General features: G+C 41.3%; 1 pseudogene; it reads left to right on the top strand.

The window, feature by feature from the left end:
• The first annotated feature begins 9,787 nt into the window (after window positions 1-9,787).
• On the top strand, window positions 9,788-12,841 carry LOC119563561 (annotated as a pseudogene).
• Window positions 12,842-19,409: the final 6,568 nt, after the last annotated feature.

The raw sequence follows: 19,409 nt of genomic DNA, 5'->3' as shown, positions 1-19,409 counted from the left end.
ACTGCTGCCTTCAGAGCTGGTCCCTCAGTCAGCCACTTTCCAGCCACCCAGCTCTGAAGGCAGCAATGCAGAAGTAAGGGTGGCATGGTATGGTATGGTATTGCCACTCTAACTTCTGTGCTGCTGCTGGCAGGGCACCGTCTTCAGAGCTGAGCACCTTGCCACCAGTTGCCACTCTCCGGCCGCCCAGCACAGAAGTAAGAGTGGCAGTACAGTGACACCCCCTCCCTAAAATAACCATGTGACCCCCCCCTGCAACTCCCTTTTGGGTCAGGACCTCCAATTTGAGAAATGCTGAGCTCCCCCATGAAATCTGTATAGTCTAGGGTAAAAGCAGAGAAAACACCAGATTTCACATTCTGTGATGCATTTTTCTGGCCGTGAATTTGGTAGGGTCCTACTGATCAGTCTATATATCACTAAGCCGACTGAAAATATCAACCATATCGTAACTAATGAAACAACTTTAAGTCCTCGTCAGTACATAGCATAAAGAGGAGAAAAACCAAAGAGGCTGCTTTGTTCTTTTTGTGTATTAAATCTGTTTCATGGATTCAATATTGAATGGAAACTGCAGGGGGTTGATTAGGCAACCACTACATATAAACAAATGCTACATACTTCAGTTGATATATAGCGACTGCATAATAAGGCCCACTGCCCAAAACATTTAGGAGTTCATTATCACTGAGATTTAGAAAGATACCTAGTTCATGCTAGCAGGGTCTACATGAGGCAGTTCCAGCACAATATGTTAGTGCACGCTGTGAGGCTGTGTAGACAAGTCCTAAATCTTTAGTAAAGAGCGCTAAGACCTACTTCTGCCACAATGCCTGGAGAAACAAAACCCAACAACAACTAGACAAACAAGTATAAGTATACCAGTCATTAGCAGTGCTATGTGTCTTTTCCATATCTGTCTTTTAAGATGTAAGCCCTTCGAGGAAGGGATTGTCTCCATTTTTGTTTTGTATACTGCTGAACACTTTACATTCACAATTATTTATATGAATAATTAATACATGTTTCTTGTCAGGTTGTATTTATTTGGTTCCACTGTAATCTTTGCGCCTATAGACACAGTTAACATTATTTGTACTACCAATAATGAGTAACTATGATTAACTGGTATCTCTGAAAGAATGTTGCACAGCATTAGTTATAACTAAACATTCTATGAAATACAGCGGGGGTGTTACTATGTCATTTCTCCTCCTCTCTTCCTCCCGCCCCTTCCTGGAAGGTTTTCAAACATTATGGATGGCAGTACAAACCCCTCAAGCAGAACTGACATGAATAATTCAGCTGGTGCAAATTGTTCTAGATTCTTAACTTTAGTGTGACTATACTGATTTATATCAGATGAGGATCTGACCTAATTTGTATGTGTTTGTTTCTTATAGAACTACTTATTTATTGCAGTACATTTTATGTACTCAAATAAGACAGTAGACTGAGAACATAGTAAGAAAAAATTAATGTTGTTCATTAGTCTCCTATTGAAAACTCCAATTAAACCTATAATAGGTTTGATCATAAACATGTTGTCAATCTTAATTCTATTTTTAAGGGACTGTAATTGCATAGTAAGACTCTGAATGAGGAAATGGGTTTGAGATGGTGATAGGATATGAAGCAAAACCTTCTAGATCCCCAGTGGGAATGGTATGAAATTCCTCTTTTCCTACTTCTGCAGCTAGAGAGAGAAGAAACTCAATTAAGAAAGAATTGCATTTCTCACATGAAAGAGTATATGTAATCTCCAGAAATTAGTTATGCTTTTTGCTTTCTCACTCTCAGCCCTTGAAATCCTTCTGCTTGAAGGTCAATATGAGCATGTTATCTGCTACCTGTCCTGATGAGAGAAATTATGGGACTCAATTTTATGCCAGACTGTTTTATTTATAGGCTTTTCGATAGCATGTCTCTCCACAGATATGAACACTTCACAGTTATTAGTGAATTATTTTCACAACTCCTCTGCGAAATCGGGATGAACTACTATTATCCCTATTTTACAGTTGCAGAACTGAGGCACAGAGAAATTTAGGGGCCTGCTCTGCAGCCCATTGAAGTAGAATAGAAAATCTGCCATTGACTTCAATGGGCTTTGGAGCAGGCCCAATGGGCTTTGTCTAAGGTCACACAGGAAGTCTGGAGTAGACACAGACATCCAACTCAGATCCCTTGAATTACTGCCTAGTATCTTAATCTAAAGGTACATCTACACTACGAGTGCTACAGTGGCACAGTTGCAGCACTTCAACTACACGGCTGTAGCACTGTAGTTTAGACACTACAGCAACAGAAGGGTGGGGTTTTTTTTCGCCCATTGAAGTAGTAAATCCTCCCCTTTGAGAGGTGATAGTTAAATCAATGCAAGAATTCTTCCATCAGCCTAGCTGCATCTACTGTGGAGATTAGGTTGACCTAACTCAGATGCACAGGATGTGAAATTTTTCACAGCCCAAGGCAATGTAGGATAAGTTTTTAGGAGTACACAAAGATTATGCCCACCAAGGGATTTGCTGCAGCTCCTCAGAAGGTGTCTATACAGTGCTTCCAGCCTGCAAAAACTACTCCATGGGGCAGACATTTGATTCTAGCCTGTCTAGTTTCCTAAGATGCCCTGTGTGCTCCTAGCCCACTTCAGGATGTGCAGTTCAAAAACTTGTCCTGTCAAAGATTTGAGGCCTGTGACTTTTTTTTTTTTTTTTTTTTTTTTTCCTGACTGGTTACTTTGTAGCCAGACTAAAACAGCTCCATGGCTCAAAATTTGTTTTAGCCAAGAGCCAGGTAAAAATTATTGTATACAGACATCTTTTGTCAAACTCCATGCTAGCGTCAGAGGCCATTCAAGACAATCTGGCACCTCAGACCAAATTTCAGATTTTAGGGATTCACTCTTCCAAATATCCACTGCCATGGAAGCAGCAGTAACAAAACCATAAGGAGTGTTAGATGTTGAAGACAACTTGGGAGCAGCTACAGGAGAGCGCTCTTAGGGCAATAATCAAATATCACATTTGGGGTTTTCTCTTGGGGCTTAACATACATACAGCAGTTGCACTAGCTTAACTAAAGGAGTGGTGTTGCATTGAGCTACTTCAGTTGTTGCAACGTGTGTGTATGTGTGTGTGTGTATTTAAATCTGGCATGCATCAGTTTGGCTTGCCCCTGTTAGCTGTTTGACAAGATAAGCTCCTCTATGCTCGGTTTAAGCTGATGTATGAGTATTCACATGCAAAGCTGCACCAGTTTATTTTAATCAATGCGGTCTCTCACCTTTTAGTGAAGCTGATACAACTGTGTTTGTAGACCAGGACTAGGGGCACGTTTACACAGGCAAAGTTACAGTGCCGGCAGTTACAGCGCCGTGCTCAGAGAGCACAGAAAGAAAACCACTGTGTGTGTTCGCAAAAAGAAAAGGAGTACTTGTGGCACCTTAGAGACTAACCAATTTATTTGAGCATAAGCTTTCGTGAGCTACAGCTCACTTCATCGGATGCATACTGTGGAAAGTACAGAAGATCTTTTTATATACACAAACCGTGGAAAAAATGGGTGTTTACCACTACAAAAGGTTTTCTCTCCCCCCACCTCCCTCTCCTGCTGGTAATAGCTTATCTAAAGTGATCACTGTCCTTACAATGTATATGATCAAGTTGGGCCATTTCCTGCACAAATCCAGGTTTTCTCACCCCCCCCCCTTTTTTTTTGTGTTCACACTGACAGCCACATGCACAATAGCGTGTTCACACTTGTGGCACTTGCAGTGCTATTCGGAGCGGTGCATTCTGGGCAGCTATCCCACAGAGCATCTCTTTCTCTTATGCTGCTAAGACTTGTGGGAACACGAAGTGGTTCATGGGGCATCCTGGGTCCAGTCCCAATGCCCTATGATGCATTGCTTTGCATCCCAGCAGTCCGTGTGCTTCCAACCACATTTGGTGCCATCTTTCCATGGTTTGTGTACTCCATGCCCTGCCTCTTTCGGGCTGCAAGAATGGATTCCGAACTGCTGACCAGTATGCTTCTCGCTCTGACAACATGTCAAGAGTGGCAGTGGTGTTATTCCTTGGAGTGCAACATTGATCTCGCCACATGAAGTAACTATGACACGAGATTGCTTGTGGCATTCACGGAGGTGCTGACCACAGTGGAATGCCATTTTTGGGCTCGGGAAATAGGCACTGAGTGACGGGATCACATCATGATGCACGTCTGGGATGATGAGCGGTGGCTGCAAAACATTCACATTAGGAAAGCCACATTCATAGGACTGTGTGATGCACTCGCTCCAGTCCTGCAGCGGAAGGGCACGACAATGAGAGCTTTCCTGTTGCTGGCAAAGCGCATGGCGATTGCACTGTGGAAGCTGGCCACTCCAGGCTGCTACTGATCGTTCGCTAACCAGTTCGGAGTGGGGAAAGTCAACCGTTGGAGTCATGTTGACGGAAGTGTGCAGGGCCATTAATCACATCCTGCTCCAAAAGACCGTGACTCTGGGCAATGTGTGTGACATTGTGGATGGCTTTGCATACATGGGCTTTCCTAACTGTGGAGGGGCAATAGATGGCATGCACATTCCAATTCTGGCACTAGACCATCGAGCCACAGAGTACATTAATTGCAAGGAGTATTTCTCAATGGTTTTCTAGGTGCTTGTGGATCACTGTGGGCATTTCACAGACATTTTAATGCAGGCTGGTCCGGAAAGGTGCATGACGCATGCATCTTTCAGAACACTGGCCTGTTCAAGAAGCTGCAAGCAGGGACTTTTTCCAGATCAGAAGATCACCGTAGGGGAAGTCAAAATGCCCATTGTGATCCTGGGGAAACCCCGTCTACCCCTGAATGCCGTGGCTTATGAAGCCATACATGGGGCAACTTGACAGCAGCAAGGATTGGTTCAACAACAAGCTGAGCAAGTGCAGAATGACCGTTGAGTGTGCATTTGGCCGTTTAAAAGCCTGCTGGCGATGCCTGTATGGGAAGCTGGACATGGCCGATGACAATATTCCTATGCTTATAACAGCATGCTGTATGCTACATAATATTTGTGAAGGGAGGGGTGAAAGCTTCACTGAGGGCTGGACCACAGAGGCTCAGCTCCTGGAGGCTGAGTTTGAACAGTCAGAGACCAGGGCTATTAGAGGGGCACAGCACGGGGTCATGAGGATCAGGGATGCCTTGAGGCAGCAATTTGAAGCTGAAAGCCACTAATATTTGTTGCTATGCTTGGGATTTCAGTGCTTGTAATGCATGCTAGGAGGTGATTGGTACACATGAGGCAAGAAGGGGCCTTAACATAATTGTATATTGCTTTGCAGTGCTCTTTTTGCTTTCACTTAGTAGAATAAAGATTGCTTTCAAACAAACACAATTCTTTTATTAAGACGACAATCTGAGGAGAGACTCAAATGAAAAAAATCATCAGCAGGGAGGAGGATGGGGTATAGGGGAAGGGAAGATCTGAGGAGGAGGGGTCCCGGGATGGCTACAGATTTGCGTATGTCCAGGGATCATACCCAACCTTCTCCTTTGGAGTACAGTGCAGTGGGTTCTGTACTTCATCAGGGGAAAACTGCTGAGGGATGGGTGTAGTGTGCAGGAGGTAGTGGGAGTCCATAGTGCTGGACTGTGAGGAGGGAGGAGAGGAATGCTGCAGGTATAGACTGGAGCCAGGAGGTTGATCAGAGTATGTTGGTGGTGAGGGGGGGCACATGGGAAAGAGTCTTGTGACAGCAGCTGCAGGGGAGGGCAAGCGTGGAGCTGCTCTGTTTGAAGAACTAGTATTGCCTGGAGCGTGTCCGCTTGGCTCTCCATAACGTTTAAGAGCAGCTACATGGCTTCTTTCTGGCGTGCCACGTTCTCCTTTCAGTCCCTCTTCTCGCTGTCTCACCGCTCCTTCAATTCCTATTTCTCAGCGGCAGAGTGTGTCATAACCTCACAAAGAAAGTCCTCCTTAGTTCTTTGTGGCCGCTTTCTAATTTTGCACAGCCTTTCCGCCTCTGATAACAAAACGGGAGCCTGGGCTCCCAAGGTCATCTCTGTGAAGTTTAAATGTTGCAACATTTTACAGAACCAGTATTGTTTGCAACACAGATAACACTGTTTCAGTGCTTTAAAACATAGCCAGTACTCTCACACCTGTCACTAATTGGCTGACCCCAGGCAAGCACACAGGAGCCACGACACCCCCAAGATGGTGAGTAGCCGCAGGGGCAGGGTGAATCACTCTTCCTGGACCCTGCTGTACACTGGGCACGCAGTTCTTGGGGAGAGCCAGCACTGTACGGGGGGGGCCTGACAATCATTCCTGTCCCCCCACTTTCCACAGGAGGTGATCATTATGGAAAATATCTCACTGCTGAGGGTGAGCAGGGAATCAAGGGAGGGTCTTCTCCAAGCCTGCGGCTTCTGCCCCACCCCCTATGCGGTTCACCTGTGTGCAGCAATGGTCCACCCCAACCCCCCATGATGGCACAGCGGTGCAGGAACCTGAAACAATAGCTCTGAGAGCTGTGAAATATCTTACTTATGTAGTATTGGCTCTGAGCCTTAAAGATGCAAATACCATTGTTGCATTAACTGTTTCAGTGCTGTCACTTTAATATCCAATTAAGGTATTTGTTCCACAGATACAAACTGCCTCTCATACCTTTCCAAAATGCCCAACTGTCTCATATCCAGATGCCAAATCCTTGCTGCTTCCCTCAATAATTTATTTAAGATTCAATACTAATCACTGCAGCACATTGAAAATTACAAATTTAGGAGTGTCATGGTTCCTTCCCCACTCTGAACTCTAGGGACAGATGAGGGGACCTGCATGAAAACCTCCTAAGCTTATTTTTACCAGCTTAGGTTAAAACTTCCAAGGTACAAACTATTTTTCCTTTTTCCCTTGAACTTTATTGCAGCCACCACCAAGCGTCTAACAGATATATAACCGGGGAAGAGCCCGCTTGGAAACGTCTTTCTCCCTAAAATCCTCCCCAAACCCTACATCCCCTTTCCTGGGGAAGGCTTGATAAAAATCCTCACCAAATTGCATAGGTGAACACAGACCCAAACCCTTGGATCTTAAGAACAATGAAAAAAGCAATCAGGTTCTTAAAAGAAGAATTTTAATAGAAGAAAAAGTAAAAGAATCACCTCTATAAAATCAGGATGGTAAATACCTTACAGGGTAATTAGATTCAAAACATAGAGAATCCCTCTAGGCAAAACCTTAAGTTACAAAAACAGGAATATCCATTCCATTCAGCACAGCTTATTTTCTCAGCCATTTAAACAAACAGAATCTAACGCATAGCTAGCTAGATTACTTACTAAGTTCTAAGAGTCCATTCCTTTTTGTTCCCGGCAAATGCATGACACACACAGACAGACTTTTTTTTTTCTCCCTGACAGCTTTTGAAAGTATCTTGTCTCCTCATTCGTCATTTTGGTCAAGTGCCAGCAAGGTTATCCTAGCTTCTTAACCCTTTACAGGTGAAAGGGTTTTTCCTCTGGCCAAGAGGGATTTTAAAGGTGTTTACCCTTCCCTTTATATTTATGACAAGGAATAACAAACTATTTAATTCCAGTTTGAATAGTACAAAGAATACTATCCTTATATTATTCATAGTCCTCTTTAATTTAATGGAAATGTTTAAAAAAATCTGAAACTACTGCAGAAACCTAAGTCTTGGTGCAAAACTTAGGTCCAGCTTGATGCAGAGTCCATGGGATCCTGATTCTGGTCTGGGGCAGGAGGAGATCATTGATGAGGGAGACCAGAGCATTCTCAGTGATATTCCCAGGTCTAAAGTTGCTTTGAAGAAATATAATCTAGGAGCTATCACAGTTGTTGCTCTGCCTTCTTCCCTATCTCATTACTTGTCCAGTGTCCCCCCTAAGTCTGTATCAGCATTACTGCATTCTGTTATCCACTCTCCCATTGTATATCTGTGTTTTGGATTAATCCCTTGCCCCTGTAATAGATAAATTTGCGTCTTTCATAAGGTTAATGAATCACACAGTGTTCCCACTAATTTTTTGATATAATACAATGAGCACTTTTCCAGCGTCTAGGGTTTCCTTTCTGATTTAAATTCTGCCATTTCCTCCTGTGTACCGTCATGCTTGTGGCTAAGGTACTTTTGTTGCCAACTCTCTTTCTATCATCATCATACTCTCAAAAACACTCTCTGCCCCTGTAACAAGCATGCATTCCACTTAAAAAAAAAAAAAATCCTTACTACTCAAGTCCAGCCACCAGTTCAAAAAACTGACAACTATGTGAGGCAGGTTCTGTTCAAACATAACTAGTGATGAAATTCATGCATGCTAGACTTCTTTTTTTTTTTTTTTTTTTTTTTGCTAAAATCTGTATCAGGGGCATCTACATTATCTACAACTAACATCCAGTAAAACAGTAGACCTGCAGCTGATACTGCCAAAGATTTAATGCTCCATTTGTATTTTTCCTTACAAATATATGTCCCATTTTGTTGCTCTTTTACCTGTAACATAAAGAAAAAGATGTATAATTTTAGAGTATATACATATTCGTGAGTAGCACAGAAACAAAGAAAAAGCCTTCATTGTTTGGAAAAGCATTAGATTAATTGCAGGCCCTATCTCATTTAGTTACACATCAATCTTGAATCACTACTTACTCTTTCAGATTGAAGGCTCTCCATTATTCTGGGGACATCTTTAGCTGTCTGTCTTGGTAGCAGCAAGTGACATTTATTGGTCTCTGCTAAGAAGCTGTGTAAATCTGAAAGCAAATGGTGCAACAGCACCATGACAGACCCAGAAGATCTTTGGGAAGTACCTAATCAATCACATGGGTGTGAGAAGAATGCATGATCTCTGAATTTCCTTCCAACAAAACATATTCATATGTAACATGCTCATAGGCCAAATTTTGCTGTCCCTTGCACCACAGATATAACTCAATTCAATTTGACGAAGTTAGTCCAGATTTACACTGGTATAAATGGTATCAGACTATGGCCAGTGTCTCCACATGGTAGTCTATATTCTGTCATTCCCAGGGCTCAAATAAATAACAAGGAACTACCCTTCCAGTCTGATGGATCTGTCTGTCTAAAGGCTGTGAATAATTATGTATGTGTGAGTACATGTGCCAACATGTGTACTCTTCATTTTCTTTTAAAAGGGTTGGTCCCGCTTCCTTTTCAGTTGGTGCTTTTCAGCACTTTCAAAAGTTACACAAATTGTCTCTGCCTAAAACAGACATGCTGAGAGAAAGAACAGTCTGAAGGAGGGGGAGGGCACTGTATCGAGCAGCTGCTGTAGGGTTTGAGAGCAGAGAAATAGTTTTTCTCCCCATCAGTGTGTCCTGGTGTAATTGTTGGGTCAGGGTGAGATGCGTTGCAAATCATATTGAGTAGAAAACTGTGAATCATTCAAGCTGGCTGACTCTTTTAAGTGGGCTCCATGAAGAAAGGTTTTATGCTAGGAAGGGTGAAGTTACCATAGCTGCTGCATGCAAAAGTCTCTCTCGCGCTCTTTTTTTTTTTTTTTTTTTTCCTGGTACAAAAATTAGGGAGACTGCAGAGGGGAGCAGTTCCTGTCCAGCTGGTGACACGAAGCCTTGCCTAGAGGTTTTTTGCTTTCTGTCGAAGGATTATTTTCTTCTCTTCGTTTCACTGTCTAAGAAATAGTTTGCCTCGGAGATTCATACTCCCCTCTAGCACTTTTGGGGGCTCATGTTACTTTTCTGAAGCGTAAGATTGGCTGTGAATGGGGAGATGAAGTCGAGGACATGGTGCTGCAGTGTAGGACCAATGCTGCGGAGGAGGGCGAGATGCCTGCGGTATACCGCGGTGTGAACTGAGGGATGCAAGGGCTGCTACGTTTCACAGTGGCAGGGAAGGCAGCAGTAAAATCCGCAGATTATGGAAACTTTTGAAAAGCAACTAGAATCTTGGGAACAGTAAGAGCCCAAGGATATGGAGGGAGCCAGGAGAGAGTTGTAAATTTTCCACAGGGTCTCTCCCCACCATGCCGAAGGTGTTTGAGCTCTGTACCTGCTGGAGGAGGAAGAGGCTAAGCAGAGTTAAGGGTAACATTGGAGTAGCGTTTAAATTGCATCTGTGTGCTATCCCTTTTCATGCAGGTCCCATCACTCCCAGGCCCAAGGCTGAAGGAGGGTTGGGGGCTTCGGTTCAGCCACGCCTGCATCTTGCTCTCTGAACTCCTCAGTGTTGGGAAGTTTGCTGTTGTAAGACGGGTGCCTGTGGCTGTTGGACTGTGCAGAGAGCAATGACCAGGCGCTGTACAACCGATTATATCCAGATGCACCTGGAGGGGCATGGGCATGAGCATGAAGGGTGATGGACTGTGTGAAGACCCACAAACTCTAAGGCTTTAGCTTAATTCAGGAAACTTTAGGGAAACTTCAAGCAGATGAAAATAGACTTGAGAAGAAAAGTCCTAGCATTGTCCCTGCTTGTTCCAGCCAACAGATTGCTTCTTTTGAAGGAGTTTAAGGATGTGCATGTGTTAACTTTGAGCTTCATTAAATGCATTCAATATCCTTATTCATTTACAAAGCAGTCCCAAAGATACACCTTGTATATTTTAGTGGGATTGTATTAATAAATTATTAACTACTTTATTATTTTTACTGTGGTAGCCCCTGTATAAGAAAGGAAAAGAGGATCCCAGCTCCAAACAGAAGTCCTTGGATCTTTGAGCTGATTAGCATAGAGCTGGTCAACATGGTTTGAATTTTTCAAATGTTGTCAATTTTTTTTTGATGGTTTTGGGGTAGGGAGTAGTTAAAATTTCTTTCATTTTTTGACCTGCGTACAGAGCTGGCCACTTTTATTTTAAATTCAAATGTTTCATAATTTTTTCACCATTTTTAAACCTGCTGTAGGTTAGTGTAAATGTGTATGTACCATTCCTTTCTACTGGATGGATTCAAAACTACTAAACTTTTAGTCATATGTTTCTAATGCCAACAACTAATGGAGATTTCCCCTGTATCACAAGTTCTATGTTTCTGGAGCAGAGGAACTAGGCTTTTATCACTGCTACTGCCATGAAGTTCCAAATGGCCATAGGGCCTGATTGAAGTCAATAGAAAGGGTCATATTGACATCAGTAGATTTTTGGATCAGGGCTTTAGTGTGCTGAATGGTGACATCCATTAAGAATTAGGTGGCCACAGATTTGCTACAGTGTCTTTTGTATATTCCTATTCAGTAATGAAACTTCAAACTGCTTGTAATTTGTTGTGTCTCATTATAGCTGACTATTTTGTACCTTAGCAATTACTCTTAATTTTCAGTATGTGAGCAGACTTTACATTTTTATTGGTTATTTTAATCTATTTGCAATATGAATACAGTTGTGTTTTTCTTTCCAGATATTGCCATTGGAAATCTGGATTCTTCTTCTAAGTTACCTGTTCAATTTCTACCTGATATGTAATGGAGAGACTGATCACTATCATATAGCAAGTTTAGAGATTGTACTATGCCATGCATAGTTAGCATATAGGTTACTGAAAATGGGGACTTATATATTATGGATAATATATCAAATTCACTTTAACAAAAATCAGTTACTTACTGTAATAGTTATATGAGCTGTTAAGGATTGGTTTCAAAACATGTCCTTCCTCCCTCAAAACACAGTTAATTATCAAGACAGGCAGGGTAAAAGTCCTAAACCATGAACTCTGCGGTCAGATTTCCTAAACCAGTGGTTTTCAAACTTTTTTTCATTTATGGACCCCCTAAAAAATTTTGAATGGAGGTGCAGACCCCTTTGGAAATATTAGGCATAGTCTGCAGACTGTAGGGGTCCACATACCACAGGTTGGAAATCACTGTTCTAGACATGTTTGAAGACTGAATGGTCTTTTGACCTTATTTTGTAGGGCAAGCATTGTTGTTTCTGTTTAGTATTTGTGCAATGGATACAAGCAAGAAATAGAAGTTTCTAAGACTGTCCCAAAAATGGAATGTGGAGACATCAAGACTTTTATTATACCGTCAACCTGAAATGAAAAGAGATCAACCCATTGGTGGATCTAGAACTGATCCTGTGGTCCTGGTGTTGGTGGACAACCAGTATTCACAGCTAGGACAGGACATTATTGCAATCCTAGAATCCAGTAGATTTCAGTATAACATGGAGACTGCAACTGGCAAAGGTAACATTCCAAGCCTTATCAGTAAAGGAAGGGGGAAATATGCACTATTTATGGAAAATATTTTAAAATATGTAAATATGGATCTATGGCACTGAGACATTTTGGACAGATAGTGTGTGGATTACCGTGTTGGCATGCCTGGTTTTCATAAAGCCAATGAGGACAGTTTGCTTAGTGCCCAAGTAAAAGGCTTTCCATTGCACCTGTATAACAACTTAAGCCTTAAGGACTATTGTGTAAACCACCATTCTCCTTTACTTCACATTACCAAAGCTTCAGAAATTGTAATGGGTCCACTGGCTGGAAAAGACTGGACAATTTTCCAGATTAACCATTTCACATTAATTTATCTTATTAGCTCAAATAAAATCACTGGGACAAGTCCCACAAGGCATTTCTGGAGTTATTTTACATGCTACTGTTTGAGATTTGGGACTTCATGATGGGATTCAGTGAATTGTATTTGGCAACAACTTGAACTTTTGCCTGCACAAACTGATCTTTATAGATGCCATATCTTTCCTGTCAGGGAAAAAGCTCACATTGTCCTTGGATAGGTGCATTCTTGTGAACACAGATAACATTGTTTTTGGGAAGGAGGATGTATGTCAAGGATGTGATGGTAAGAGAGAACTTATTAAAGAGTTATAACCTTAATTGCCATGGCTTAAAGGGTAATTCCATTTTACTGCAAAAATTATAGTGCCAAGCAAAAATATAAATTGTGTTAGTGATTGTGAACTATGAACTATACCCACAATGCCTACCTGTAACAGTAATGCTGAAGGCACAGATCCTCGGCTGCATGTTTGTCTATTAAGGTCAGCTGAGGATCTGGCCCTTGCTTACCTAGCTGTACCTAGAATTTAAGTAGCTATACATCTTTGCTTACTTTCTCTTTATGTACATACAGTTAAGTTTCTGATAAATTGTAATGTTCAATATTCTGCATACCTACTATCATCAGAATAAATTAATCTATGCAATTTAAGTCCCATTGAAATAAATGGTTATTTTTTCTTCTGACTTCAATAAAAGCAAGATTGGAACCATCCATATTAATGTGACATACATTTAACAAATTACATAAACTAAAAATGTTGAGCATAAATAGATAATCATTGTTTTCAGGTTGATATTCATTCAAGATAAAGATTGCATAGGGCCTAGAGGTAATACAATTGAAGCATGGCTATTAGGTTTAAAAAAAATTGCAGTGAAAATATAAGAACATTTGTTGTGCTGAGTTCTCATAAGCTAATGACAGCTTCACTTATGTAAAAAGATGTGCACATTTTACAGTAGTTAAAAATAACTGAGGTAACATTTTCAATTTTATTCAGATTAAGTTCATATATATATATATGCACCCTGAAATTTTCACATTAATGTTAATTTTGTTAAAATTAACTACTCAGGAACCAACCCTTCAGCCTTTTCCCATGTAAGTAATCCTTACGCACACAATAAACCCCATAGATTTAATGGGACTTTTCAAGGACTAATCATGTGACAATGGGACTTCTTACATGGGTAAGAATTACTTGTGAAAAATATCAACTTCATTCTTCTTTCTTAATTTGTTTTCTGACAACCATTCCATTAACACAGCTAGTTGCTTGTGCAGTGCTCAACAGTGGGCAGAGGGGAATTCCTTCCTAGGCGATCAGTTTATTCCCTGAAACTTAATATGAATCAAACCATGTGACTAGGGACAGGAAGACATGTGAGTTGGAAAAGAGCAGAGTGGCACAGTTATTTTTCCACCTTGGGAAGTAGACTCAGTCCTTGTGTTAGCATGTGTCAGGCACATTTTTCAAGCCCTGGCTATTAGGACAAGGCCTTTCTGAAGAAATTTTCTTATCTGTCTTTCCTCTTTTTGGTCCTTTGGAGATAACTATCAATGTTTTTGGCAGTTATTTTTAAGATTATAAAGCAGCTCAAACACTGACTATTTCAACAGAACCAATTCCTGGGAGTAGAAGTGTCAGCTTTTGAAGACTTTTATAAAGTATTTTCAGCAAATGAGTTTTCCCTCTGCCAGGCAAAAATAAGAAGCCTGCTGATATTGAGTACCTCATTGCTGTGTGTGGGTTTGGGGACCAAGGACCTTATCTTGAATGGGCAGGACTCTGCACCATTTCAGAGCCTCTTTGACTCTGTTAAGGCTGCATGTACGGGTAAGGTCTGACTTGCAGTCTTGGGGCCTTAGAACGTGACAAAACTCCAGTTGGAGTGCAGTATGTCAACTTTCATATTCAGTAAAGATATTCTTTGCATTGGATGTCTCCTCAAACAGTATTATTTTAAAGTAGTGTTGTTGCTATACCACATAGAGATATGTACAGCAATCTAATCAACATCTAATAATTGAGCTACAAAAATGAATTTAATGATGAGAACAAAATAATTCTTAAGGCTGTCTGTATCAATACTTTTACTATCTGTTTGTTTTGTGAGCGCAAGTTCCTCTAATTAGCCTTCCATGTTCGGCCTTGTCTGCATTGTGCAATTTTAGAAAAATATTCTCACCAGCACTAGCACTGGTTACGCTATAGCATAGCTGAACTTGCTAGGGCTTCCAAACTGATGATCTTGTCCTTAAAAACTCAATGTATACATAATCTCTGCATTCATATGAGCTGCAAACATTACAGATAACAGACAAAATGTTTAAGAATAGGAGCCTAAAATTAGGGGCCTAAGTCCATATTCAGGCATCTAAAGACTGGATTGCCCAAAATGCTTAAGTGATTTACGAGCACACATTGACTTCAATAGGACTTGTTCTACTAAATAATGTAGGCACCTTTAAAATGTAATTTTTAGCTGCTTAAATATGGATTTAGGTGCCTAGCTTAAGGATCCGGCTTTTGAAAAGTGTGACCCTTTTCTTCAAACTTGTGAGTCATGCCCTAATATCTTGACTGTACTGTAGTTTCTCATTACTAGTTACTAGATGCATATGTTTGTCAGAGAGAGCCACTCAAGAATGGAAAAATCATTTTGGGTTTCCATAGATCTCTTGTTAAAAATCTGCCACCATGCTGAAGAGAAGTTTGGGATGTTTTTCTTGTCTGTGATGGAGTTGACCCTACTCTGTGGACTGTTAAATTATCCTGGAAATTATAAATATACAGAGAGAGAAAAATATCCCCCCACCCCCCAAAAAGGGCAGTTTTGTTGCCTTTATAGTGGACCAGATTGTGCCAGATGGTAGAAACTTTAAAAAACATGGCTGGAGGCGAAAAGCCCCAGATCACCCTAAAAAGTCTTTTCCTTCTCTTTAAGTTACATATGTTGAACACTCTGCCATATTGTCAGTGTTTTCAGCATGTTTTTCAGCAAAAGCACTCTCAGTAAAAAGAGCAGCTTCATATGTTTGCCCAGTAATATTGCCTTCTTTCTTGGTTATGAGAAAAAAAATCTGATTCCCTACACACTGTCTCCTCTTCTCTACAAGTACGTGCATCAGATTACATTGGTTTGTAACAAGCTAAGGAGGAAAAAAATTGTTAAAATACTCGCAGCATATCTTTATGATCTTTCCCTACTCCCACTTGTGGAGCTAGAAGTTTAGTTCCAGAGCCTTCTGTGGTGAATATTTTCCAAGATGGTTTGCTAGCTTTCCTGGTGTATTCAGCTGCCAAAACACCATGTTAGTTTTCCAAAATGAAAATAACCAGTAGTTGGTTGAAGTTCCTTCTTTTTGTTCAAGAGCAATAAGATTGCTTGATCAGAGATTTATTTATTTATTACAGTGTTGATGTTGAATTCTATAAGGTTCTCTGCACCTGTTCAGCAGCTAGCTAAGCAGCCTCCTGTGGGAGGAGTTCCATAGGATGTCCTTTAAAACCTCATCCTTTGGAGCCAGGTAGTGAGAAATAGATGGTGTTATAATAAAGAAGTTGGTACTATTGGTCTATGTAAAGAAATAGAGAAGTCATAACAGACAGCCTTATAAAGAGGCTAACACATTTTATTAACACGTAGAAATTAAAAAAAAAAAAAAAAAACCAGGATGGAATCTGACAAGATATGTGAAATTACTTTTTGTCATCTTAATTAATTTGCACCCATGTCTGGTAGATAACTTCATGCCACAAATAATTGATCAGGGACTGAAATAGAAATGAACAATTCAGGCTGTGGTTTAAAGGGAATTAATTCTTAATTAAGTTGGCTTACTTTGGATTTTCACCTTTAGGGGAAATCAGCTGCTAAGCATTGGAGATATCTTCACTTAATTTAATATTAGGAAAAGCTTTCATGAGAGATTTAAGGCACTTTGCACATTAAGTAGATCAGGATGAAGTACCTGAATCAAAGGTCAGGAACAGAATTCATGTTGACATTTAGGGGTGTAGTATATTACATTTTTCAATATTACAGAATCACCACTGGATTGGGTTGATCTCAATTTCTGCCAAGAAGTGAGGTAAAGCTGTGAAGTCCAGAAGTCTGTGTTTGTAAAGGAAGATGTGAATTAGTCCAAAAGAGATTCTTGTGTGTGAAGAACTGCTCTTTGGTGTTTTCCTTATATATTTCTATTAAGAATTTCCAGAAAGTGTAAATAAATTTTCATCTTTAAAATACAACATGCAATGTCTATTTTAATTTTTTTTTACTGGCACTTTAGACATTGCTTCTGTCTGATGTGCCCTTAGTTCCTTAAATTCTGTAGTCAGACTTATGCTTATTCACTGTCACTTGTTGACAAATGGATTTTTGTGCTAATTTTCAGAGCTACTTTACAACACCAGTGACATTCCTTTGGCCAGATTGGAGTCTTGCAGGTTGTTTCTGTTAGGGAAGTTGATGATGATGGAGTTGGGTATCTCTGATGCAATCCTGTTTATTTACAAAAAATGTACAAGATGCTGTTTCCCTGAACACAAGAGGAATCAAACAGCAGTTTATTTCCTCACAGCCCCAAGCCCTTTTTAAGCAGCACTTAGGCTTCTCTAGGCTTTTCTCAGGGCCATGCTCCCGCACATAGGTGCTGACTCTGAGAAAAATTAGCAAGTGGCTAGCACCCACTGGCAGCCAAGCTCCCCTCCCTCCCCCACTCCTGCCCGCTGGCAGCCTCTGCTGATCAACTCCTCCCTCACCCTCCCAGTGCATCCTGAACGCTGCGGAACAACTGTTCAGCAAGGTGCAGGATGTGCTGGGAGGGAAGGGGAGAGTGGGGATGGGCACACTCAGGGGAGGAGGCGAAAAGAGGTGGGTCGAGGGTGGAGTGGAACCAGGAAGAGGCAGGGCAGGGGTGAGGCCTTGGGGGACGGGTCCTGGGGCTGAGTGGGGGTTGAGTACCCCTGGGGAAATTTAGAAGCCAGCGCCTGTATTCCAGCACTTATTCAGGCTGCGTCTGGTGCTTCCATGCTGCCTTCTGTCTCAGCTTCTCTGGTCTTCCTGACATTTCTCTCAGACACACAAACCTTCACAGGACAATAACCAGCAAAACCCCTTCACCCACATGTGCCTTGCATGGGTCATTGTTTTGGGAGGTGAGGTGCCCATGTTTTGGAATGGAGGTTCCTATTGTTCCAGCTATCTAGTTATGTATAGGAGCTTAATGGCTTCTCACAACTATTTTAAATGAAAGGCGGTGGCTCTATCCCTGTTTCAAAGAGGTTTAACCCAACCATAAACATGGAAAAAGACTATCTAAGATCAATCTAAAAATGAATATGAAGGGAGATTTAGATATGTATTTCAAGTGATTTGCAGCATTTTATAATGATACATTTCTGATTTGTTTTTTTAAGCCATAAATTTACATAGAGCTCTAAAAATCTAGTAGCATCAGCCAAGGTGAAAAAGAAGTACATTGACTGATTTACACAGGTTTTAATGTGTTATTATGGGCCAAAATTTTAAATAGACTCGCTAAATCGACCCCCCACTGCATCAATCACAGCAGCGTTGATCCCCGGCAAGCGTAGACATGGGGCCAAGTTTCCATGGTGCTTACCTTCCACCACTACAAACAACTTTGAGTCCAGGTCCCCCTGAGGAATCCCTCTGCAGAAGTCCCCACTATTCAGCTGAAATGGCATAGGTATATTAACATTGTTGCATGCACGGAGGTTGATATTGTCCCTTGTTGTTTTTGCTGTCCTGACAGCCTGATTCTGATACTCTCTCCAGCACAAGGAGAGAGTCATGATGTCATTACTTGTGTCTGATGTGTCCTCCCTCTCTTGTACAAGTCTGGTTGAATCTTTCTGGGACCTTCCTCTGCTCTTGTACAGACTGCTAAAATGGTCCACCTTGCTACATTCCTTGCAGTGCCATCCTAGTGTGCACCTGTTCATGCTGTCTCCCACAGTTAGTGCATCTCACTAAATGAATGGATCTATATCCCCTGCCCCACAGGGATGTTTGGGATCTTACATGTACTACTTGTAAAATAGAGTTTCCATTCACCTTTAAAATAAACCTGTCTAAAGGGGGATAAAAATTCCAGAGGAGCAGTTGGATGCAACACAGTCATGTAGCAGTCGCTGTGCATAAGGCAGTAACATACAAATCCATTTCCTCCCCTTCAGACTGGGCTATAGTGAAAAACCAGTGTTGCTCCACAGTTTGATTCTGCTTTGAGAAACAATAGGACCCCACAGCTCCTAGGAATACTGTGAGGCTTCAAGCAGTAGTGAGTGTCAGTGTGGTGCAGATCTGTCTGTCTTGTTCCACAATAAGGTAAAATAATAGTTTTACCTTCCTGCTGTGCTCATCTTCCTGCATGGCCAGGCCTGTGCATAGCTGGAATTCCTCCTTCCATTGGCTCCATGGTGGGACTAGATTTGTGTCTGTAGAGTCCAGGGCTCCAGGTGGCTTAGAGTTCTGTGGCTCACTGAGCCAGCTGCTGCACTGCAGAGAACTCACCCACTCAGATGCTGTCACCATGTTTCATTTCAGAAGAGTGAAGCTGAATGCAGATTAAGGTGCACAAATGGATTAAAATTAAGTCCCAAAATGTAATTGTAAATGGGAATCATAATCAGTTAGGGGTGGTTCTACTGGGCTCCTGCAGGGATCAGTTCTTGGCTCTATGCTATTTAACATAAAATCATCACTGATATTGTTTTTAGATGACACAAACTGTGGAAGTGGTAAATAATGTAGAGGACAGGTCACTATACAGAGCAAGCTGGATTACTTGTTAAACAGGGCTCAGCAAACAATATGTGTTTTAATATGGCTAACGTGTAAATGT

The sequence above is a fragment of the Chelonia mydas genome, chromosome 4 (genome assembly GCF_015237465.2).
Source record: "Chelonia mydas isolate rCheMyd1 chromosome 4, rCheMyd1.pri.v2, whole genome shotgun sequence".
Classification (NCBI taxonomy): Eukaryota; Metazoa; Chordata; order Testudines; family Cheloniidae; genus Chelonia; species Chelonia mydas.
Note: the sequence above shows the minus strand (reverse complement) of the source record. Positions and strands in the feature narration are given on the sequence as shown.